At 56.3% G+C, this 25,704-nt stretch overlaps 1 protein-coding gene across 1 annotated transcript in view; it reads right to left on the bottom strand.

Moving 5' to 3' along the window:
* Nucleotides 1-25,704, bottom strand: part of LOC141165464 (uncharacterized) — a 231,350-nt gene that overhangs the window by 31,605 nt on the left and 174,041 nt on the right. The window lies entirely within an intron of this gene.

Here is a 25,704-nt window from a genome sequence, read left to right as displayed (position 1 = left end):
CACTGTCTCCTGTACTGTACCCTGGTCCCGTCTCCTGTACTGTACACCGGTCACTGGCACCATCTCCTGTACTGTACACTGGTCCCGTCTCCTGTGCTGTATACCGGTCACTGGCACCATCTCCTGTACTGTACACTGGTCCCGTCTCCTGTGCTGTATACCGGTCACTGGCACCGTCTCCTGTACTGTACACTGGTCCCGTCTCCTGTGCTGTATACCGGTCACTGGCACCATCTCCTGTACAGTACACAGGTCACTGGCACCATCTCCTGTACTGTACACTGGTCCCCTCTCCTGTACTGTATACCGGTCACTAGCACCATCTCCTGTACTGTAAACTGGTCCCCTCTCCTGTACTGTATACCGGTCACCGGCACCGTCTTCTGTACTGTACACCGGTTACCGGCACCATCTCCTGTACTGTATACCGGTCACTGGCACCGTCTCCTGTACTGTACACTGGTCCCGTCTCCTATACTGTACACTGGTCACCGGCACCATCTCCTGTACTGTACACTGGTCCCGTCTCCTGTGCTGTATACCGGTCACTGGCACCGTCTCCTGTACTGTACACTGGTCCCGTCTCCTGTACTGTATACCGGTCACCGGCACTGTCTCCTGTACTGTACACTGGTCACTGGCACCATCTCCTGTACTGTACACCGGTCACCGGCACCGTCTCCTGTACTGTACAACGGTCACTGGCACCGTCTCCTGTACTGTACACTGGTCCCGTCTCCTGTGCTGTATACCGGTCACTGGCACCGTCTCCTGTACTGTACACTGGTCCCGTCTCCTGTGCTGTATACCGGTCACCGGCACTGTCTCCTGTACTGTACACTGGTCACTGGCACCATCTCCTGTACTGTACACCGGTCACCGGCACCGTCTCCTGTACTGTACAACGGTCACTGGCACCGTCTCCTGTACTGTACACTGGTCCCGTCTCCTGTACTGTATACCGGTCACCGGCACTGTCTCCTGTACTGTACACTGGTCACTGGCACCATCTCCTGTACTGTACACCGGTCACCGGCACCGTCTCCTGTACTGTACAACGGTCACTGGCACCGTCTCCTGTACTGTACACTGGTCCCGTCTCCTGTACTGTATACCGGTCACTGGCACCGTCTCCTGTACTGTACACTGGTCCCGTCTCCTGTACTGTATACCGGTCACTGGCACCGTCTCCTGTACTGTACACTGGTCCCGTCTCCTGTACTGTATACCGGTCACTGGCACCGTCTCCTGTACTGTACACTGGTCCCGTCTCCTGTACTGTATACCGGTCACTGGCACCATCTCCTGTACTGTATACCGGTCACTGGCACCATCTCCTGTACTGTATATCGGTCACTGGCACCGTCTCCTGTACTGTACACCGATCACAGACACCGTCTCCTGTACTGTACACCGATCACAGACACCGTCTCCTGTACTGTACACCGGTCACCGGCACCGTCTCCTGTACTGTACACCGGTCACTGGCACCGTCTCCTGTACTGTACACTGGTCCCGTCTCCTGTGCTGTATACCGGTCACCGGCACCATCTCCTGTACTGTATACCGGTCACTGGCACCGTCTCCTGTACTGTACACTGGTCCCGTCTCCTGTGCTGTATACCGGTCACTGGCACCGTCTCCTGTACTGTACACTGGTCCCGTCACCTGTGCTGTATACCGGTCACTGGCACCATCTCTTGTACAGTACACAGGTCACTGGCACCATCTCCTGTACTGTACACCGGTCACGGCTCCGTCTTCTGTACTGTACACCGGTCACTGGCACCGTCTCCTGTACTGTACACTGGTCCCGTCTCCTGTACTGTACACCGGTCACTGGCACCATCTCCTGTACAGTACACAGGTCACTGGCACCATCTCCTGTACTGTACACTGGTCCCCTCTCCTGTACTGTATACCGGTCACTGGCACCATCTCCTGTACTGTACACCGGTCACCGGCTCCGTCTTCTGTACTGTACACCGGTCACTGGCACCGTCTCCTGTACTGTACACCGGTCACTGGTCCCGTCTCCTGTGCTGTACACTGGTCCCGTCTCCTATACTGTACACCGGTCCCGTCTCCTGTGCTGTATACCGGTCACTGGCACCATCTCCTGTACAGTACACCGGTCACTGGCACCGTCTCCTGTACTGTACACTGGTCCCGTCTCCAGTGCTGTATACCGGTCACTGGCACCATCTCCTGTACTGTACACTGGTCCCGTCTCCTGTGCTGTACACCGGTCACTGGCACCATCTCCTGTACTGTACACTGGTCCCGTCTCCTGTACTGTACACCGGTCACTGGCACCGTCTCCTGTACTGTACCCTGGTCCCCTCTCCTGTACTGTATACCGGTCACTGGCACCATCTCCTGTACTGTACACCGGTCACCGGCACCGTCTTCTGTACTGTACACCGGTCACTGGCACCGTCTCCTGTACTGTACACTGGTCCCGTCTCCAGTGCTGTATACCGGTCACTGGCACCATCTCCTGTACTGTACACCGGTCCCATCTCCTGTACTGTACACCGGTCACTGGCACCATCTCCTGTACTGTACACTGGTCCCGTCTCCTGTGCTGTACACCGGTCACTGGCACCATCTCCTGTACTTTACACTGGTCCCGTCTCCTGTGCTGTATACCGGTCACTGGCACCATCTCCTGTACTGTACACTGGTCCCGTCTCCTGTGCTGTACACCGGTCACTGGCACCATCTCCTTTACTGTACACTGGTCCCGTCTCCTGTGCTGTACACCGGTCACTGGCACCGTCTCCTGTACTGTACACTGGTCCCGTCTCCTGTGCTGTATACCGGTCACCGGCAACGTCTCCTGTACTGTACACTGGTCCCGTCTCCTGTGCTGTATACCGGTCACTGGCACCATCTCCTGTACTGTACACTGGTCCCGTCTCCTGTGCTGTATACCGGTCACTGGCACCGTCTCCTGTACTGTACACTGGTCCCGTCTCCTGTGCTGTATACCGGTCACCGGCACCGTCTCCTGTACTGTACACTGGTCCCGTCTCCTGTGCTGTACACCGGTCACTGGCACCGTCTCCTGTACTGTACACTGGTCCCCTCTCCTGTACTGTATACCGGTCACTTGCACCATCTCCTGTACTGTACACCGGTCACCGGCACCGTCTTCTGTACTGTACACCGGTCACTGGCACCGTCTCCTGTACTGTACACTGGTCCCGTCTCCTATACTGTACACTGGTCACCGGCACCGTCTCCTGTACTGTACCCTGGTCCCGTCTCCTGTACTGTACACCGGTCACTGGCACCATCTCCTGTACACCGGTCACTGGCACCATCTCCTGTACTGTACACTGGTCCCGTCTCCTGTGCTGTATACCGGTCACTGGCACCGTCTCCTGTACTGTACACTGGTCCCGTCTCCAGTGCTGTATACCGGTCACTGGCACCATCTCCTGTACTGTACACTGGTCCCGTCTCCTGTGCTCTATACCGGTCACCGGCACCATCTCCTGTACTGTATACCGGTCACTGGCACCGTCTCCTGTACTGTACACTGGTCCCGTCTCCTATACTGTACACTGGTCACCGGCACCATCTCCTGTACTGTACCCTGGTCCCGTCTCCTGTACTGTACACCGGTCACTGGCACCATCTCCTGTACACCGGTCACTGGCACCATCTCCTGTACTGTACACTGGTCCCGTCTCCTGTGCTGTATACCGGTCACTGGCACCGTCTCCTGTACTGTACACTGGTCCCGTCTCCAGTGCTGTATACCGGTCACTGGCACCATCTCCTGTACTGTACACTGGTCCCGTCTCCTGTGCTGTATAACGGTCACTGGCACCATCTCCTGTACAGTACACAGGTCACTGGCACCATCTCCTGTACTGTACACCGGTCACTTGCACCGTCTCCTGTACTGTACACTGGTCCCGTCTCCAGTGCTGTATACCGGTCACTGGCACCATCTCCTGTACTGTACACTGGTCCCGTCTCTTGTGCTGTATAACGGTCACTGGCACCATCTCCTGTACAGTACACTGGTCCCCTCTCCTGTTCTGTATACCGGTCACTGGCACCATCTCCTGTACTGTACACCGGTCACTTGCACCGTCTCCTGTACTGTACACCGGTCACTGGCACCGTCTCCTGTACTGTACACTGGTCCCGTCTCCAGTGCTGTACACCGGTCACTGGCACCATCTCCTGTACTGTACACTGGTCCCGTCTCCTGTGCGGTACACCGGTCACCGGCACCGTCTCCTGTACTGTACACTGGTCCCGTCTCCTGTGCTGTACACCGGTCTGTGGCACCATCTCCTGTACTGTACACTGGTCCCGTCTCCTGTACTGTATACCGGTCACTGGCACCATCTCCTGTACTGTATACCGGTCACTGGCACCATCTCCTGTACTGTACACTGGTCACTGGCACCATCTCCTGTACTGTACACTGGTCCCGTCTCCTGTACTGTATACCGGTCACTGGCACCATCTCCTGTACTGTATACCGGTCACTGGCACCGTCTCCTATACTGTACACTGGTCACTGGCACCATCTCCTGTACTGTACACTGGTCCCGTCTCCTGTACTGCACACCGGTCACTGGCACCATCTCCTGTACAGTACACTGGTCACTGGCACCATCTCCTGTACTGTACACTGGTCCCGTCTCTTGTGCTGTATACCGGTCACTGGCACCGTCTCCTGTACTGTACACTGGTCCCGTCTCTTGTGCTGTATACCGGTCACTGGCACCGTCTCCTGTACTGTATACCGGTCACTTGCACCATCTCCTGTACTGTACACTGGTCCCCTCTCCTGTACTGCATACCGGTCACTGGCACCATCTCCTGTACTGTACACCGGTCACCGGCACCGTCTTCTGTACTGTACACCGGTCACCGGCACCGTCTCCTGTACTGTACACCGGTCACCGGCACCGTCTTCTGTACTGTACACCGGTCACCGGCACCGTCTCCTGTACTGTACACTGGTCCCGTCTCCTGTGCTCTATACCGGTCACCGGCACCATCTCCTGTACTGTATACCGGTCACTGGCACCGTCTCCTGTACTATACACTGGTCCCGTCTCCTGTACTGTACACTGGTCGTCGGCACCATCTCCTGTACTGTACCCTGGTCCCGTCTCCTGTACTGTACACCGGTCATTGGCACCGTCTCCTGTACTGTACACTGGTCCCGTCTCCTGTGCTCTATACCGGTCACCGGCACCATCTCCTGTACTGTATACCGGTCACTGGCACCGTCTCCTGTACTATACACTGGTCCCGTCTCCTGTACTGTATACCGGTCACTGGCACCGTCTCCTGTACTGTACACTGGTCCCGTCTCCTGTGCTGTATACCGGTCGCTGGCACCGTCTCCTGTACTGTACACTGGTCCCGTCTCCTGTGCTGTACACCGGTCACCGGCACCGTCTCCTGTACTGTACACTGGTCACTGGCACCGTCTCCTGTACTGTACACTGGTCCCCTCTCCTGTACTGTATACCGGTCACTGGCACCATCTCCTGTACTGTACACCGGTCACCGGCACCGTCTTCTGTACTGTACACCGGTCACTGGCACCGTCTCCTGTACTGTACACTGGTCCCGTCTCCTATACTGTACACTGGTCACCGGCACCATCTCCTGTACTGTACCCTGGTCCCGTCTCCTGTACTGTACACCGGTCACTGGCACCATCTCCTGTACACCGGTCACTGGCACCATCTCCTGTACTGTACACTGGTCCCGTCTCCTGTGCTGTATACCGGTCACTGGCACCGTCTCCTGTACTGTACACTGGTCCCGTCTCCAGTGCTGTATACCGGTCACTGGCACCATCTCCTGTACTGTACACTGGTCCCGTCTCCTGTGCTCTATACCGGTCACCGGCACCATCTCCTGTACTGTATACCGGTCACTGGCACCGTCTCCTGTACTGTACACTGGTCCCGTCTCCTATACTGTACACTGGTCACCGGCACCATCTCCTGTACTGTACCCTGGTCCCGTCTCCTGTACTGTACACCGGTCACTGGCACCATCTCCTGTACACCGGTCACTGGCACCATCTCCTGTACTGTACACTGGTCCCGTCTCCTGTGCTGTATACCGGTCACTGGCACCGTCTCCTGTACTGTACACTGGTCCCGTCTCCAGTGCTGTATACCGGTCACTGGCACCATCTCCTGTACTGTACACTGGTCCCGTCTCCTGTGCTGTATAACGGTCACTGGCACCATCTCCTGTACAGTACACAGGTCACTGGCACCATCTCCTGTACTGTACACCGGTCACTTGCACCGTCTCCTGTACTGTACACTGGTCCCGTCTCCAGTGCTGTACACCGGTCACTGGCACCATCTCCTGTACTGTACACTGGTCCCGTCTCCTGTGCGGTACACCGGTCACCGGCACCGTCTCCTGTACTGTACACTGGTCCCGTCTCCTGTGCTGTACACCGGTCTCTGGCACCATCTCCTGTACTGTACACTGGTCCCGTCTCCTGTACTGTATACCGGTCACTGGCACCATCTCCTGTACTGTATACCGGTCACTGGCACCGTCTCCTGTACTGTACACTGGTCACTGGCACCATCTCCTGTACAGTACACTGGTCACTGGCACCATCTCCTGTACAGTACACTGGTCACTGGCACCATCTCCTGTACTGTACACTGGTCCCGTCTCCTGTGCTGTATACCGGTCACTGGCACCATCTCCTGTACTGTACACTGGTCCCCTCTCCTGTACTGCATACCGGTCACTGGCACCATCTCCTGTACTGTACACTGGTCCCGTCTCCTGTGCTCTATACCGGTCACCGGCACCGTCTTCTGTACTGTACACCGGTCACCGGCACCGTCTCCTGTACTGTACACCGGTCACCGGCACCGTCTTCTGTACTGTACACCGGTCACCGGCACCGTCTCCTGTACTGTACACTGGTCCCGTCTCCTGTGCTCTATACCGGTCACCGGCACCATCTCCTGTACTGTATACCGGTCACTGGCACCGTCTCCTGTACTATACACTGGTCCCGTCTCCTGTACTGTACACTGGTCGTCGGCACCATCTCCTGTACTGTACCCTGGTCCCGTCTCCTGTACTGTACACCGGTCATTGGCACCGTCTCCTGTACTGTACACTGGTCCCGTCTCCTGTGCTCTATACCGGTCACCGGCACCATCTCCTGTACTGTATACCGGTCACTGGCACCGTCTCCTGTACTATACACTGGTCCCGTCTCCTGTACTGTACACTGGTCGTCGGCACCATCTCCTGTACTGTACCCTGGTCCCGTCTCCTGTACTGTACACCGGTCATTGGCACCGTCTCCTGTACTATACACTGGTCCCGTCTCCTGTACTGTACACTGGTCGTCGGCACCATCTCCTGTACTGTACCCTGGTTCCGTCTCCTGTACTGTACACCGGTCACTGGCACCATCTCCTGTACTGTACACTGGTCCCGTCTCCTGTGCTGTATACCGGTCACTGGCACCGTCTCCTGTACTGTACACTGGTCCCGTCTCCTGTGCTGTATAACGGTCACTGGCACCATCTCCTGTACAGTACACTGGTCCCCTCTCCTGTTCTGTATACCGGTCACTGGCACCATCTCCTGTACTGTACACTGGTCCCGTCTCCTGTGCGGTACACCGGTCACCGGCACCATCTCCTGTACTGTACACTGGTCCCGTCTCCTGTACTGTATACCGGTCACTGGCACCATCTCCTGTACTGTATACCGGTCACTGGCACCGTCTCCTGTACTGTACACTGGTCACTGGCACCATCTCCTGTACAGTACACTGGTCACTGGCACCATCTCCTGTACTGTACACTGGTCCCGTCTCCTGTACTGTATACCGGTCACTGGCACCATCTCCTGTACTGTACACTGGTCCCGTCTCCTGTACTGTATACCGGTCACTGGCACCATCTCCTGTACTGTACACTGGTCCCGTCTCCTGTGCGGTATACCGGTCACTGGCACCATCTCCTGTACTGTACACTGGTCCCGTCTCCTGTACTGTATACCGGTCACTGGCACCATCTCCTGTACTGTACACTGGTCCCGTCTCCAGTGCTGTATACCGGTCACTGGCACCATCTCCTGTACTGTACACTGGTCCCGTCTCCTGTGCGGTATACCGGTCACTGGCACCGTCTCCAGTACTGTACACTGGTCACTGGCACCATCTCCTGTACAGTACACCGGTCACTGGCACCATCTCCTGTACTGTACACTGGTCCCGTCTCCTGTACTGTATACCGGTCACTGGCACCATCTCCTGTACAGTACACTGGTCACTGGCACCATCTCCTGTACTGTACACTGGTCCCGTCTCCTGTACTGTATACCGGTCACTGGCACCATCTCATGTACTGTATACCGGTCACTGGCACCATCTCCTGTACTGTATACCGGTCACTGGCACCGTCTCCTGTACTGTACACTGGTCACTGGCACCATCTCCTGTACTGTACACTGGTCCCGTCTCCTGTACTGTATACCGGTCACTGGCACCATCTCATGTACTGTATACCGGTCACTGGCACCATCTCCTGTACTGTATACCGGTCACTGGCACCGTCTCCTGTACTGTACACCGGTCACTGGCACCATCTCCTGTACTGTACACTGGTCCCGTCTCCTGTACTGTATACCGGTCACTGGCACCATCTCCTGTACTGTATACCGGTCACTGGCACCGTCTCCTGTACTGTACACTGGTCACTGGCACCATCTCCTGTACAGTACACTGGTCACTGGCACCATCTCCTGTACTGTACACTGGTCCCGTCTCCTGTACTGTACACTGGTCCCGTCTCCTGTACTGCACACCGGTCACTGGCACCATCTCCTGTACTGTACACTGGTCACTGGCACCATCTCCTGTACAGTACACTGGTCACTGGCACCATCTCCTGTACTGTACACTGGTCCCGTCTCCTGTGCTGTATACCGGTCACTGGCACCATCTCCTGTACTGTACACTGGTCCCGTCTCCTGTGCTGTACACTGGTCACTGGCACCATCTCCTGTACAGTACACTGGTCACTGGCACCATCTCCTGTACTGTACACTGGTCACTGGCACCATCTCCTGTACAGTACACTGGTCACTGGCACCATCTCCTGTACTGTACACTGGTCCCGTCTCCTGTACTGTACACTGGTCACTGGCACCATCTCCTGTACTGTACACTGGTCCCGTCTCCTGTGCTGTATACCGGTCACTGGCACCATCTCCTGTACTGTACACTGGTCCCCTCTCCTGTACTGCATACCGGTCACTGGCACCATCTCCTGTACTGTACACCGGTCACCGGCACCGTCTTCTGTACTGTACACCGGTCACCGGCACCATCTCCTGTACTGTACACCGGTCATTGGCACCGTCTCCTGTACTGTACACCGGTCACTGGCATCGTCTCCTGTACTGTACACCGGTCATTGGCACCGTCTCCTGTACTCTATACCGGTCACCAGCACCATCTCCTGTACTGTATACCGGTCACTGGCACCGTCTCCTGTACTATACACTGGTCCCGTCTCCTGTACTGTACACTGGTCGTCGGCACCATCTCCTGTACTGTACCCTGGTCCCGTCTCCTGTACTGTACACCGGTCACTGGCACCATCTCCTGTACTGTACACTGGTCCCGTCTCCTGTGCTGTATACCGGTCACTGGCACCATCTCCTGTACTGTACACTGGAACCATCTCCTGTACTGTACACTGGTCCCGTCTCCTGTGCTGTATACCGGTCACTGGCACCACCTCCCGTACTGTACACCGGTCACCGGCACCGTCTTCTTTACTGTACACCGGTCACTGGCACCGTCTCCTGTGCTGTATACCGGTTACCGGCACCATCTCCTGTACTGTATACCGGTCACTGGCACCGTCTCCTGTGCTGTACACTGGTCCCGTCTCCTATACTGTACACTGGTCACCGGCACCATCTCCTGTACTGTACACTGGTCCCGTCTCCTGTGCTGTATACCGGTCACTGGCACCGTCTCCTGTACTGTACACTGGTCCCGTCTCCTGTGCTGTATACCGGTCACCGGCACCGTCTCCTGTACTGTACTCTGGTCACTGGCACCATCTCCTGTACTGTACACTGGTCACTGGCACCATCTCCTGTACTGTACACCGGTCACCGGCACCGTCTCCTGTACTGTACACCGGTCACTGGCACCGTCTCCTGTACTGTACACTGGTCCCGTCTCCTGTGCTGTATACCGGTCACCGGCACCATCTCCTGTACTGTATACCGGTCACCGGCACCATCTCCTGTACTGTACACTGGTCACCGGCACCGTCTCCTGTACTGTACACTGGCACCGTCTCCTGTACTGTACACCAGTCACCGGCACCGTCTCCTGTACTGTACACTGGTCCCGTCTCCTGTACTGTACACCGGTCACTGGCACCGTCTCCTGTACTGTACACTGGTCCCGTCTCCTGTACTGTATACCGGTCACTGGCACCATCTCCTGTACTGTACACCGGTCACCGGCACCGTCTTCTGTTCTGTACACCGGTCACTGGCACCATCTCCTGTACTGTACACCGGTCACTGGCACCGTCTCCTGTACTGTACACTGGTCCCGTCTCCTGTACTGTATACCGGTCACTGGCACCATCTCCTGTACTGTACACCGGTCACCGGCACCGTCTTCTGTTCTGTACACCGGTCACTGGCACCATCTCCTGTACTGTACACCGGTCACCGGCACCATCTCCTGTACTGTACACTGGTCCCGTCTCCTGTGCTGTATACCGGTCACTGGCACCATCTCCTGTACTGTACACTGGTCCCGTCTCCTGTGCTGTATACCGGTCACTGGCACCATCTCCTGTACTGTACACTGGTCCCGTCTCCTGTGCTGTTTACCGGTCACTGGCACCATCTCCTGTACTGTACACTGGTCCCGTCTCCTGTGCTGTATACCGGTTACCGGCACCGTCTCCTGTACTGTACACTGGTCCCGTCTCCTGTACTGTATACCGGTCACTGGCACCGTCTCCTGTACTGTACACTGGTCCCGTCTCCTGTGCTGTATACCGGTCACTGGCACCGTCTCCTGTACTGTACACTGGTCCCGTCTCCTGTGCTGTATACCGGTCACTGGCACCGTCTCCTGTACTGTACACTGGTCCCGTCTCCTGTACTGTACACTGGTCACCGGCACCATCTCCTCTACTGTACACTGGTCCCGTCTCCTGTACGGTATACCGGTCACTGGCACCGTCTCCTGTACTGTACACTGGTCCCGTCTCCTGTGCTGTATACCGGTCACTGGCACCGTCTCCTGTACTGTATACCGGTCACTGGCACCATCTCCTGTACAGTACACTGGTCCCGTCTCCTGTGCTGTATACCGGTCACTGGCACCGTCTCCTGTACTGTATACCGGTCACTGGCACCGTCTCCTGTACTGTACACTGGTCCCGTCTCCTGTGCTGTATACCGGTCACTGGCACCTTCTCCTGTACTGTACACTGGTCCCCTCTCCTGTACTGTATACCGGTTACTGGCACCATCTCCTGTACTGTATACCGGTCACTTGCACCATCTCCTGTACTGTACACTGGTCCCCTCTCCTGTACTGTATACCGGTCACTGGCACCATCTCCTGTACTGTATACCGGTCACTTGCACCATCTCCTGTACTGTACACTGGTCCCCTCTCCTGTACTGTATACCGGTCACTGGCACCATCTCCTGTACTGTACACCGGTCACCGGCACCGTCTTCTGTACTGTACACCAGTCACCGGCACCGTCTCCTGTACTGTACACCGGTCACTGGCACCGTCTCCTGTACTGTACACTGGTCCCGTCTCCTGTGCTCTTTACCGGTCACCGGCACCATCTCCTGTACTGTATACCGGTCACTGGCACCGTCTCCTCTACTGTACACTGGTCCCGTCTCCTATACTGTACACTGGTCACCGGCACCATCTCCTGTACTGTACCCTGGTCCCGTCTCCTGTACTGTACACCGGTCACTGGCACCGTCTCCTGTACTGTACACTGGTCCCGTCTCCTGTGCTGTATACCGGTCACTGGCACCATCTCCTGTACTGTACACTGGTCCCGTCTCCTGTGCTGTATACCGGTCACTGGCACCGTCTCCTGTACTGTACATCGGTCATCGGCACCATCTCCTGTACTGTACACTGGTCCCGTCTCCTGTGCTGTATACCGGTTACCGGCACCATCTCCTGTACTGTATACCGGTCACTGGCACCGTCTCCTGTACTGTACACTGGTCCCGTCTCCTGTGCTGTATACCGGTCACTGGCACCGTCTCCTGTACTGTATACCGGTCACTGGCACCATCTCCTGTGCAGTACACCGGTCACTGGCACCGTCTCCTGTACAGTACACTGGTCCCGTCTCCTGTGCGGTACACCGGTCACTGGCACCATCTCCTGTACTGTACACTGGTCCCGTCTCCTGTGCGGTACACCGGTCACTGGCACCGTCTCCTGTACTGTACACTGGTCCCGTCTCCTGTACTGTATACCGGTCACTGGCACCCTCTCCTGTGCTGTACACTGGTCCCGTCTGCTGTACTGTATACCGGTCACTGGCACCGTCTCCTGTACTGTACACTGGTCCCGTCTCCTGTGCTGTACACCGGTCACTGGCACCATCTCCTGTACTGTACACTGGTCCCGTCTCCTGTACTGTATACCGGTCACTGGCACCGTCTCCTGTACTGTACACTGGTCCCGTCTCCTGTGCTGTATACCGGTCACTGGCACCGTCTCCTGTACTGTATACCGGTCACTGGCACCGTATCCTGTACTGTACACTGGTCCCGTCTCCTGTGCTGTATACCGGTCACTGGCACCGTCTCCTGTACTGTATACCGGTCACTGGCACCGTCTCCTGTACTGTACACTGGTCCCGTCTCCTGTGCTGTATACCGGTCACTGGCACCGTCTCCTGTACTGTATACCGGTCACTGGCACCGTCTCCTGTACTGTACACTGGTCCCGTCTCCTGTGCTGTATACCGGTCACTGGCACCTTCTCCTGTACTGTACACTGGTCCCCTCTCCTGTACTGTATACCGGTCACTGGCACCATCTCCTGTACAGTATACCGGTCACTGGCACCGTCTCCTGTACTGTACACTGGTCCCGTCTCCTGTACTGTATACCGGTCACTGGCACCTTCTCCTGTACTGTACACTGGTCCCCTCTCCTGTACTGTATACCGGTCACTGGCACCATCTCCTGTACTGTACACCGGTCACCGGCACCGTCTTCTGTACTGTACACCAGTCAATGGCACCGTCTCCTGTACTGTACACCGGTCACTGGCACCGTCTCCTGTACTGTACACTGGTCCCGTCTCCTGTGCTCTTTACCGGTCACCGGCACCATCTCCTGTACTGTATACCGGTCACTGGCACCGTCTCCTCTACTGTACACTGGTCCCGTCTCCTATACTGTACACTGGTCACCGGCACCATCTCCTGTACTGTACCCTGGTCCCGTCTCCTGTACTGTACACCGGTCACTGGCATCGTCTCCTGTACTGTACACTGGTCCCGTCTCCTGTGCTGTATACCGGTCACTGGCACCATCTCCTGTACTGTACACTGGTCCCGTCTCCTGTGCTGTATACCGGTCACTGGCACCATCTCCTGTACTGTACACTGGTCCCGTCTCCTGTGCTGTATACCGGTCACTGGCACCATCTCCTGTACTGTACACTGGTCCCGTCTCCTGTGCTGTATACCGGTTACCGGCACCATCTCCTGTACTGTATACCGGTCACTGGCACCGTCTCCTGTACTGTACACTGGTCCCGTCTCCTGTGCTGTATACCGGTCACTGGCACCGTCTCCTGTACTGTATACCGGTCACTGGCACCATCTCCTGTACAGTACACCGGTCACTGGCACCGTCTCCTGTACTGTACACTGGTCCCGTCTCCAGTGCTGTATACCGGTCACTGGCACCATCTCCTGTACTGTACACTGGTCCCGTCTCCTGTGCGGTACACCGGTCACTGGCACCATCTCCTGTACTGTACACTGGTCCCGTCTCCTGTGCGGTACACCGGTCACTGGCACCATCTCCTGTACTGTACACTGGTCCCGTCTCCTGTACTGTACACTGGTCCCGTCTGCTGTACTGTATACCGGTCACTGGCACCGTCTCCTGTACTGTACACTGGTCCCGTCTGCTGTACTGTATACCGGTCACTGGCACCGTCTCCTGTACTGTACACTGGTCCCGTCTCCTGTACTGTATACCGGTCACTGGCACCATCTCCTGTACTGTACACTGGTCCCGTCTGCTGTACTGTATACCGGTCACTGGCACCGTCTCCTGTACTGTACACTGGTCCCGTCTCCTGTGCTGTACACCGGTCACTGGCACCATCTCCTGTACTGTACACTGGTCCCGTCTCCTGTACTGTATACCGGTCACTGGCACCGTCTCCTGTACTGTACACTGGTCCCGTCTCCTGTGCTGTATACCGGTTACCGGCACCATCTCCTGTACTGTACAGTGGTCCCGTCTCCTGTACTGTACACTGGTCCCGTCTCCTGTGCGGTACACCGGTCACTGGCACCGTCTCCTGTACTGTACACTGGTCCCGTCTCCTGTGCGGTACACCGGTCACTGGCACCATCTCCTGTACTGTACACTGGTCCCGTCTCCTGTGCGGTACACCGGTCACTGGCACCGTCTCCTGTACTGTACACTGGTCCCGTCTCCTGTGCTGTATACCGGTCACTGGCACCGTCTCCTGTACTGTACACTGGTCCCGTCTCCTGTGCTGTATACCGGTCACTGGCACCGTCTCCTGTACTGTACACTGGTCCCGTCTCCTGTACTGTACACCGGTCACTGGCACCGTCTCCTGTACTGTACACTGGTCCCGTCTCCTGTACTGTATACCGGTCACTGGCACCGTCTCCTGTACTGTACACTGGTCCCGTCTCCTATGCTGTATACCGGTCACTGGCCCCATCTCCTGTACTGTATACCGGTCACTGGCACCGTCTCCTGTATACGGGTCACTGGCACCGTCTCCTGTACTGTACACTGGTCCCGTCTCCTGTGCTGTATACCGGTCACTGGCACCATCTCCTGTACTGTATACCGGTCACTGGCACCGTCTCCTGTATACGGGTCACTGGCACCGTCTCCTGTACTGTACACTGGTCCCGTCTCCTGTGCTGTATACCGGTCACTGGCACCATCTCCTGTGCTGTATACTGGTCACTGGCACCATCTCCTGTACAGTACACCGGTCACTGGCACCATCTCCTGTACACCGGTCACTGGCACCATCTCCTGTATACGGGTCACCGGCACCGTCTCCTGTACTGTACTCTGGTAACTGGCACCATCTCCTGTACTGTACACTGGTCACTGGCACCATCTCCTATACAGTACACCGGTCACTGACACCGTCTCCTGTACTGTACACTGGTCACTGGCACCATCTCCTGTACAGTACACCGGTCACTGGCACCGTCTCCTGTACAGTACACTGGTCACTGGCACCGTCTCCTGTACAGTACACTGGTCACTGGCACCATCTCCTGTACAGTACACTGGTCCAGTCTCCTGTGCTGTATACCGGTCACTGGCACCGTCTCCTGTACTGTACACTGGTCCCGTCTCCTGTGCTGTATACCGGTCACTGGCACCGTCTCCTGTACTGTACACTGGTCCCGTCTCCTGTGCTGTATACCGGTCACTGGCACCGTCTCCTGTACTGTACACTGGTCCCGTCTCCTGTGCTGTATACCGGTCACTGGCACCATCTCCTGTACTGTACACCGGTCACTGGCACCATCTCCTGTACTGTATACCGGTCACTGGCACCATCTCCTGTGCTGTATACCGGTCACTGGCACCATCTCCTGTACTGTATACCGGTCACTGGCACCGTCTCCTGTATACCGGTCACTGGCACCGTCTCCTGTACTGTACACTGGTCCCGTCTCCTGTGCTGTATACCGGTCACTGGCACCGTCTCCTGTGCTGTATACTGGTCACTGGCAGCATCTCCTGTACAGTACACCGGTCACTGGCACCATCTCCTGTGCTGTATACTGGTCACTGGCACCATCTCCTGTACACCGGTCACCGGCACCGTCTCCTGTACAGTACACTGGTCACTGGCACCATCTCCTGTACTGTACACTGGTCCCGTCTCCTGTGCTGTATACCGGTCACTGGCACCGTCTCCTGTACTGTACACTGGTCCTGTCTCCTGTGCTGTATACCGGTCACTGGCACCATCTCCTGTACTGTATACCGGTCACTGGCACCGTCTCCTGTATACGGGTCACTGGCACCGTCTCCTGTACTGTACACTGGTCCCGTCTCCTGTGCTGTATACCGATCACTGGCACCATCTCCTGTGCTGTATACTGGTCACTGGCACCATCTCCTGTACAGTACACCGGTCACTGGCACCATCTCCTGTACACCGGTCACTGGCACCATCTCCTGTATACGGGTCACCGGCACCGTCTCCTGTACTGTACACTGGTAACTGGCACCATCTCCTGTACTGTACACTGGTCACTGGCACCATCTCCTATACAGTACACCGGTCACTGACACCGTCTCCTGTACTGTACACCGGTCACTGGCACCATCTCCTGTACAGTACACCGGTCACTGGCACCGTCTCCTGTACAGTACACTGGTCACTGGCACCGTCTCCTGTACAGTACACTGGTCACTGGCACCATCTCCTGTACTGTACACTGGTCCCGTCTCCTGTGCTGTACACCGGTCACTGGCACCGTCTCCTGTACTGTACACTGGTCCCGTCTCCTGTGCTGTATACCGGTCACTGGCACCGTCTCCTGTACTGTACACTGGTCCCGTCTCCTGTGCTGTATACCGGTCACTGGCACCGTCTCCTGTACTGTACACTGGTCCCGTCTCCTGTGCTGTATACCGGTCACTGGCACCATCTCCTGTACTGTACACCGGTCACTGGCACCATCTCCTGTACTGTATACCGGTCACTGGCACCATCTCCTGTGCTGTATACCGGTCACTGGCACCATCTCCTGTACTGTATACCGGTCACTGGCACCGTCTCCTGTACTGTACACTGGTCCCGTCTCCTGTGCTGTATACCGGTCACTGGCACCGTCTCCTGTGCTGTATGCTGGTCACTGGCACCATCTCCTGTACAGTACACCGGTCACTGGCACCATCTCCTGTGCTGTATACTGGTCACTGGCACCATCTCCTGTACACCGGTCACCGGCACCGTCTCCTGTACAGTACACTGGTCACTGGCACCATCTCCTGTACTGTACACTGGTCCCGTCTCCTGTGCTGTATACCGGTCACTGGCACCGTCTCCTGTACTGTACACTGGTCACTGGCACCATCTCCTGTACTGTACACTGGTCACTGGCACCATCTCCTGTACTGTACACCGGTCACTGGCACCGTCTCCTGTACTGTACACTGGTCCCGTCTCCTGTGCTGTATACCGGTCACTGGCACCATCTCCTGTACTGTACACTGGTCACTGGCACCGTCTCCTGTACTGTACACTGGTCACTGGCACCGTCTCCTGTACTGTACACTGGTCACTGGCACCGTCTCCTGTACTGTATACCGGTCACTGGCACCATCTCCTGTACTGTACACCAGTCACCGGCACCGTCTCTTGTACTGTAAACCGGTCACCGGCACCGTCTCCTGTAGTGTAAACCGGTCACTGGCACCGTCTCCTGTACTGTATACCGGTCACTGGCACCATCTCCTGTGCTGTATACCGGTCACTGGCACCATCTCCTGTACTGTATACCGGTCACTGGCACCATCTCCTGTACTGTATACCGGTCACTGGCACCATCTCCTGTACTGTATACCGATCACTGGCACCGTCTCCTGTACAGTACACTGGTCACTGGCACCGTCTCCTGTACAGTACACCGGTCACTGGCACCGTCTCCTGTACAGTACACTGGTCACTGGCACCATCTCCTGTACAGTACACTGGTCACTGGCACCGTCTCCTGTACTGTACACCGGTCACTGGCACCGTCTCTTGTACTGTAAACCGGTCACTGGCACCGTCTCCTGTACTGTACACTGGTCCCGTCTCCTGTGCTGTATACCGGTCACTGGCACCATCTCCTGTGCTGTATACTGGTCACTGGCACCATCTCCTGTACAGTACACCGGTCACTGGCACCGTCTCCTGTACAGTACACCGGTCACTGGCACCATCTCCTGTACACCGGTCACTGGCACCGTCTCCTGTACTGTACACTGGTCCCATCTCCTGTGCTGTATACCGGTCACTGGCACCGTCTCCTGTACTGTACACTGGTCCCATCTCCTGTGCTGTATACCGGTCACTGGCACCGTCTCCTGTACTGTACACTGGTCCCGTCTCCTGTGCTGTATACCGGTCACTGGCACCGTCTCCTGTACAGTACACCGGTCACTGGCACCGTCTCCTGTACTGTACACTGGTCCCATCTCCTGTACTGTATACCAGTCACTGGCACCATCTCCTGTACTGTATACCGGTCACTGGCACCATCTCCTGTGCTGTATACCGGTCACTGGCACCATCTCCTGTACTGTATACCGGTCACTGGCACCGTCTCCTGTACTGTACACTGGTCCCGTCTCCTGTGCTGTATACCGGTCACTGGCACCGTCTCCTCTACTGTACACTGGTCCCGTCTCCTGTACTGTATACCGGTCACTGGCACCGTCTCCTGTGCTGTATACTGGTCACTGGCACCATCTCCTGTACAGTACACCGGTCACTGGCACCATCTCCTGTGCTGTATACTGGTCACTGGCACAATCTCCTGTACAGTACACCGGTCACTGGCACCATCTCCTGTACACCGGTCACCGGCACCGTCTCCTGTACTGTACACTGGTCCCATCTCCTGTACACCGGTCACTGGCACCATCTCCTGTACTGTATACCGGTCACTGGCACCGTCTCCTGTACTGTACACTGGTCCCGTCTCCTGTGCTGTATACCGGTCACTGGCACCATCTCCTGTACAGTACACTGGTCACTGGCACCATCTCCTGTACAGTACACCGGTCACTGGCACCGTCTCCTGTACTGTACACTGGTCCCGTCTCCTGTGCTGTATACCGGTCACTGGCACCGTCTCCTGTACTGTACACTGGTCCCGTCTCCTGTGCTGTATACCGGTCACTGGCACCATCTCCTGTACTGTACACCGGTCACTGGCACCGTCTCCTGTACTGTACACTGGTCACTGGCACCGTCTCCTGTACTGTACACCGGTTACCGGCACCGTCTCCTGTACTGTATTCTGGTCACTGGCACCGTCTCCTGTACTGTACATCGGTCACTGGCACCATCTCCTGTACTGTACACCAATCACCGTCACCGTCTCCTGTACTGTATACCGGTCACCGGCACCATCTCTTATCCTGTACTGTATACCGGTCACCGTCTCCTGTACTTTACACCGGTCACCGTCTCCTGTACGGTACACCGTTCACAGACTCCTGTACTGTATACCGGTCACCCGCACCATCTCCTGTACTGTATACTGGTCACCCGCACCGTCTCCTGTACTGTATACTGGTCATCGTCTGCTGTACTGTACACCGGTCACCGTCTCCTGTACTGTACACCGGTCACTGGCACCGTCTCCTGTACTGTACACTGGTACAATCTCCTGTACTGTATACCGGTCACTGGCACCGTCTCCTGTACTGTACACTGGTCCAGTCTCCTGTACTGTACACCGGTCACCGACACCGTCTCAAGTACTGTACCCTGGTCCCGTCTCCTGTACTGTACACCGGTCACCGGCACCATCTCAAGTACTGTACACTGGTCCAGTCTCCTGTACTGTACACCGGTCACCGACACCGTCTCAAATACAGTACACCGGTCACTGGCACCATCTCCTGTACAGTACACCGGTCACTGGCACCATCTCCTGTACAGTACACTGGTCCCGTCTCCTGTACTGTACACTGGTCCCGTCTCCTGTGCTGTACACCGGTCACTGGCACCATCTCCTGTACAGTACACCGGTCACTGGCACCATCTCCTGTACAGTACACCGGTCACTGGCACCATCTCCTGTACAGTACACCGGTCACTGGCACCGTCTCCTGTACAGTACACTGGTCACTGGCACCATCTCCTGTACAGTACACCGGTCACTGGCACCGTCTCCTGTACAGTACACCGGTCACTGGCACCGTCTCCTGTACAGTACACCGGTCACTGGCACCGTCTCCTGTGCTGTACACCGGTCACTGGTCCCATCTCCTTTACAGTACACCGGTCACTGGCACCGTCTTCTGTACAGTACACCGGTCACTGGCACCGTCTCCTGTGCTGTATACCGGTCACTGGCACCATCTCCTGTACAGTACACCGGTCACTGGCACCGTCTCCTGTACAGTACACCGGTCACTTGCACCGTCTCCTGTACAGTACACCGGTCACTGGCACCGTCTCCTGTACTGTACATCGGTCACCGGTACCGTCTCCTGTGCTGTATACCGGTCGCTGACACCATCTCCTGTACAGTACACCGGTCACTGGCACCGTCTCCTGTACTGTATACCGGTCACTGGCACCGTCTCCTGTACTGTATACCAGTCACTGGCACCATCTCCTGTACTGTACACTGGTCCCAGCTCCTGTACAGTACACCGGTCACTGGCACCGTCTCCTGTACTGTATACCAGTCACTGGCACCATCTCCTGTACTGTACACTGGTCCCAGCTCCTGTACAGTACACCGGTCACTGGCACCGTCTCCTGTACAGTACACCGGTCGCTGACACCATCTCCTGTACAGTACACCGGTCACTGGCACCATCTCCTGTACTGTACACTGGTCACTGGCACCGTCTCCTGTACTGTACACTGGTCCCGTCTCCTGTACAGTACACCGGTCGCTGACACCATCTCCTGTCCAGTACACCGGTCACTGGCACCATCTCCTGTACTGTACACCGGTCACTGGCACCGTCTCCTGTACTGTACACTGGTCCCGTCTCCTGTACTGTGTACCGGTCTCTGGCACCGTCTCCTGTACTGTACACTGGTCACTGGCACCATCTCCTGTGCTGTATACCGGTCGCTGGCACCGTCTCCTGTACTGTACATTGGTCACTGGTCCCATCTCCTGTACTGTATACCGGTCACCGGCACCATCTCCTGTACTGTACACCAGTCACCGGCACCGTCTCCTGTACTGTACACTGGTCCCGTCTCCTGTGCTGTATACCGGTCACTGGCACCGTCTCCTGTGCTGTATACTGGTCACTGGCACCATCTCCTGTACAGTACACCGGTCACTGGCACCATCTCCTGTGCTGTATACTGGTCACTGGCACCATCTCCTGTACACCGGTCACCGGCACCGTCTCCTGTACTGTACACTGGTCCCGTCTCCTGTGCTGTATACCGGTCACTGGCACCATCTCCTGTACAGTACACTGGTCACTGGCACCATCTCCTGTACAGTACACCGGTCACTGGCACCGTCTCCTGTACTGTACACTGGTCCCGTCTCCTGTGCTGTATACCGGTCACTGGCACCGTCTCCTGTACTGTACACTGGTCCCGTCTCCTGTGCTGTATACCGGTCACTGGCACCATCTCCTGTACTGTACACTGGTCACTGGCACCGTCTCCTGTACTGTACACCGGTTACTGGCACCGTCTCCTGTACTGTATTCTGGTCACTGGCACCGTCTCCTGTACTGTACACCAATCACCGTCACCGTCTCCTGTACTGTATACCGGTCACCGGCACCATCTCTTATCCTGTACTGTATACCGGTCACCGTCTCCTGTACTTTACACCGGTCACCGTCTCCTGTACGGTACACCGTTCACAGTCTCCTGTACTGTATACCGGTCACCCGCACCATCTCCTGTACTGTATACTGGTCACCCGCACCGTCTCCTGTACTGTATACTGGTCATCGTCTCCTGTACTGTACACCGGTCACCGTCTCCTGTACTGTACACCGGTCACTGGCACCGTCTCCTGTACTGTACACTGGTCCCCTCTCCTGTACTGTATACCGGTCACTGGCACCATCTCCTGTGCTGTACACTGGTCCAATCTCCTGTACTGTATACCGGTCACTGGCACCGTCTCCTGTACTGTACACTGGTCCAATCTCCTGTACTGTATACCGGTCACTGGCACCGTCTCCTGTACTGTACACTGGTCCAGTCTCCTGTACTGTACACCGGTCACCGACACCGTCTCAAGTACTGTACCCTGGTCCCGTCTCCTGTACTGTACACCGGTCACCGGCACCATCTCAAGTACTGTACACTGGTCCAGTCTCCTGTACTGTACACCGGTCACCGACACCGTCTCAAGTACAGTACACCGGTCACTGGCACCATCTCCTGTACAGTACACCGGTCACTGGCACCATCTCCTGTACAGTACACTGGTCCCGTCTCCTGTGCTGTACACCGGTCACTGGCACCATCTCCTGTACAGTACACCGGTCACTGGCACCATCTCCTGTACAGTACACCGGTCACTGGCACCATCTCCTGTACAGTACACCGGTCACTGGCACCGTCTCCTGTACAGTACACTGGTCACTGGCACCGTCTCCTGTACAGTACACTGGCACCGTCTCCTGTGCTGTACACCGGTCACTGGTCCCATCTCCTGTACAGTACACCGGTCACTGGCACCGTCTCCTGTGCTGTATACCGGTCACTGGCACCATCTCCTGTACAGTACACCGGTCACTTGCACCGTCTCCTGTACAGTACACCAGTCACTGGCACCGTCTCCTGTACTGTACATCGGTCACCGGTACCGTCTCCTGTGCTGTATACCGGTCGCTGACACCATCTCCTGTACAGTACACCGGTCACTGGCACCGTCTCCTGTACTGTATACCGGTCACTGGCACCGTCTCCTGTACTGTATACCAGTCACTGGCACCATCTCCTGTACTGTACACTGGTCCCAGCTCCTGTACAGTACATCGGTCACTGGCACCGTCTCCTGTACTGTATACCAGTCACTGGCACCATCTCCTGTACTGTACACTGGTCCCAGCTCCTGTACAGTACACCGGTCACTGACACCATCTCCTGTACAGTATACCGGTCACTGGCACCATCTCCTGTACTGTACACTGGTCACTGGCACCGTCTCCTGTACTGTACACTGATCCCGTCTCCTGTACTGTACACCGGTCTCTGGCACCGTCTCCTGTACTGTACACTGGTCACTGGCACCATCTCCTGTACTGTACACTGGTCCCAGCTCCTGTACAGTACACCGGTCACTGACACCATCTCCTGTACAGTATACCGGTCACTGGCACCATCTCCTGTACTGTACACTGGTCACTGGCACCGTCTCCTGTACTGTACACTGATCCCGTCTCCTGTACTGTACACCGGTCACTGGCACCGTCTCCTGTACTGTATACCGGTCACTGGCACCGTCTCCTGTACTGTATACCAGTCACTGGCACCATCTCCTGTACTGTACACTGGTCCGAGCTCCTGTACAGTACATCGGTCACTGGCACCGTCTCCTGTACTGTATACCAGTCACTGGCACCATCTCCTGTACTGTACACTGGTCCCAGCTCCTGTACAGTACACCGGTCACTGACACCATCTCCTGTACAGTATACCGGTCACTGGCACCATCTCCTGTACTGTACACTGGTCACTGGCACCATCTCCTGTACTGTACACTGGTCCCAGCTCCTGTACAGTACACCGGTCACTGACACCATCTCCTGTACAGTATACCGGTCTCTGGCACCGTCTCCTGTACTGTACACTGGTCACTGGCACCATCTCCTGTGCTGTATACCGGTCGCTGGCACCGTCTCCTGTACTGTACATTGGTCACTGGTCCCATCTCCTGTACTGTATACCGGTCACCGGCACCATCTCCTGTACTGTACACCAGTCACCGGCACCGTCGCCTGTACTGTATACCGGTCACCGACACCATCTCCTGTACTGTATACCAGTCACCGGCACCATCTCCTGTACTGTACACCAGTCACCGGCACCGTCTCCTGTACTGTATACCGGTCACCGACACCATCTCCTATACTGTATACCGGTCAACGGCACCATCTCCTGTACTGTACACCAGTCCCGGCACCGTCTCCTGTACTGTATACCGTTCACCGTCTCCTGTACTGTATACCGGTCACCGGCACCATCTCCTGTACTGTACACCAGTCACCGACACCATCTCCTGTACTGTATACCGGTCACCGACACCATCTCCTGTACTGTGTACCGGTCACCGACACCATCTCCTGTACTGTACACCAGTCACCGGCACCGTCTCCTGTACTGTATACCGGTCACCGGCACCGTCTCCTGTACTGTATACCGGTCACCGGCACCATCTCCTGCACTGTATACCGGTCACCGGCACCATCTCCTGTACTGTATACCGGTCACCGGCACCATCTCCTGTACTGTACACCAGTCACCGGCACCGTCTCCTGTACTGTATACCGGTCACCGCCACCATCTCCTGTACTGTACACCAGTCACCGGCACCATCTCCTGTACTGTATACCGGTCACCGGCACCATCTCCTGTACTGTACACCAGTCACCGGCACCATCTCCTGTACTGTACACCAGTCACCGGCACCGTCTCCTGTACTGTGTACCGGTCACCGGCACCGTCTCCTGTACTGTATTCCGTTCACCGGCACCGTCTCCTGTACTGTAAACCGGTCACCGGCACCGTCTCCTGTACTGTATATCGATCATCGACACCGTCTCCTGTACTGTACACCGGTTACCGGCACCGTCTCCTGTACTGTATTCTGGTCACTGGCACCGTCTCCTGTACTGTACACTGGTCCCATCTCCTGTACTGTACACCAATCACCGTCACCGTCTCCTGTACTGTATACCGGTCACCGGCACCATCTCTTATCCTGTACTGTATACCGGTCACCGTCTCCTGTACTTTACACCGGTCACCGTCTCCTGTACGGTACACCGTTCACAGTCTCCTGTACTGTATACCGGTCACCCGCACCATCTCCTGTACTGTATACTGGTCACCCGCACCGTCTCCTGTACTGTATACTGGTCATCGTCTCCTGTACTGTACACCGGTCACCGTCTCCTGTACTGTACACCGGTCACTGGCACCGTCTCCTGTACTGTACACTGGTCCAATCTCCTGTACTGTATACCGGTCACTGGCACCGTCTCCTGTACTGTACACTGGTCCAATCTCCTGTACTGTATACCGGTCACTGGCACCGTCTCCTGTACTGTACACTGGTCCAGTCTCCTGTACTGTACACCGGTCACCTACACCGTCTCAAGTACTGTACCCTGGTCCCGTCTCCTGTACTGTACACCGGTCACCGGCACCATCTCAAGTACTGTACACTGGTCCAGTCTCCTGTACTGTACACCGGTCACCGACACCGTCTCAAGTACAGTACACCGGTCACTGGCACCATCTCCTGTACAGTACACCGGTCACTGGCACCATCTCCTGTACAGTACACTGGTCCCGTCTCCTGTGCTGTACACCGGTCACTGGCACCATCTCCTGTACAGTACACCGGTCACTGGCACCATCTCCTGTACAGTACACCGGTCACTGGCACCATCTCCTGTACAGTACATCGGTCA

Source organism: Phyllobates terribilis, unplaced genomic scaffold (assembly GCF_046119375.1).
Source record: "Phyllobates terribilis strain yellow unplaced genomic scaffold, ASM4611937v1 Scaffold_11__3_contigs__length_659146591, whole genome shotgun sequence".
In the NCBI taxonomy this organism is placed as follows: Eukaryota; Metazoa; Chordata; class Amphibia; order Anura; family Dendrobatidae; genus Phyllobates; species Phyllobates terribilis.
Note: the sequence above shows the minus strand (reverse complement) of the source record. Positions and strands in the feature narration are given on the sequence as shown.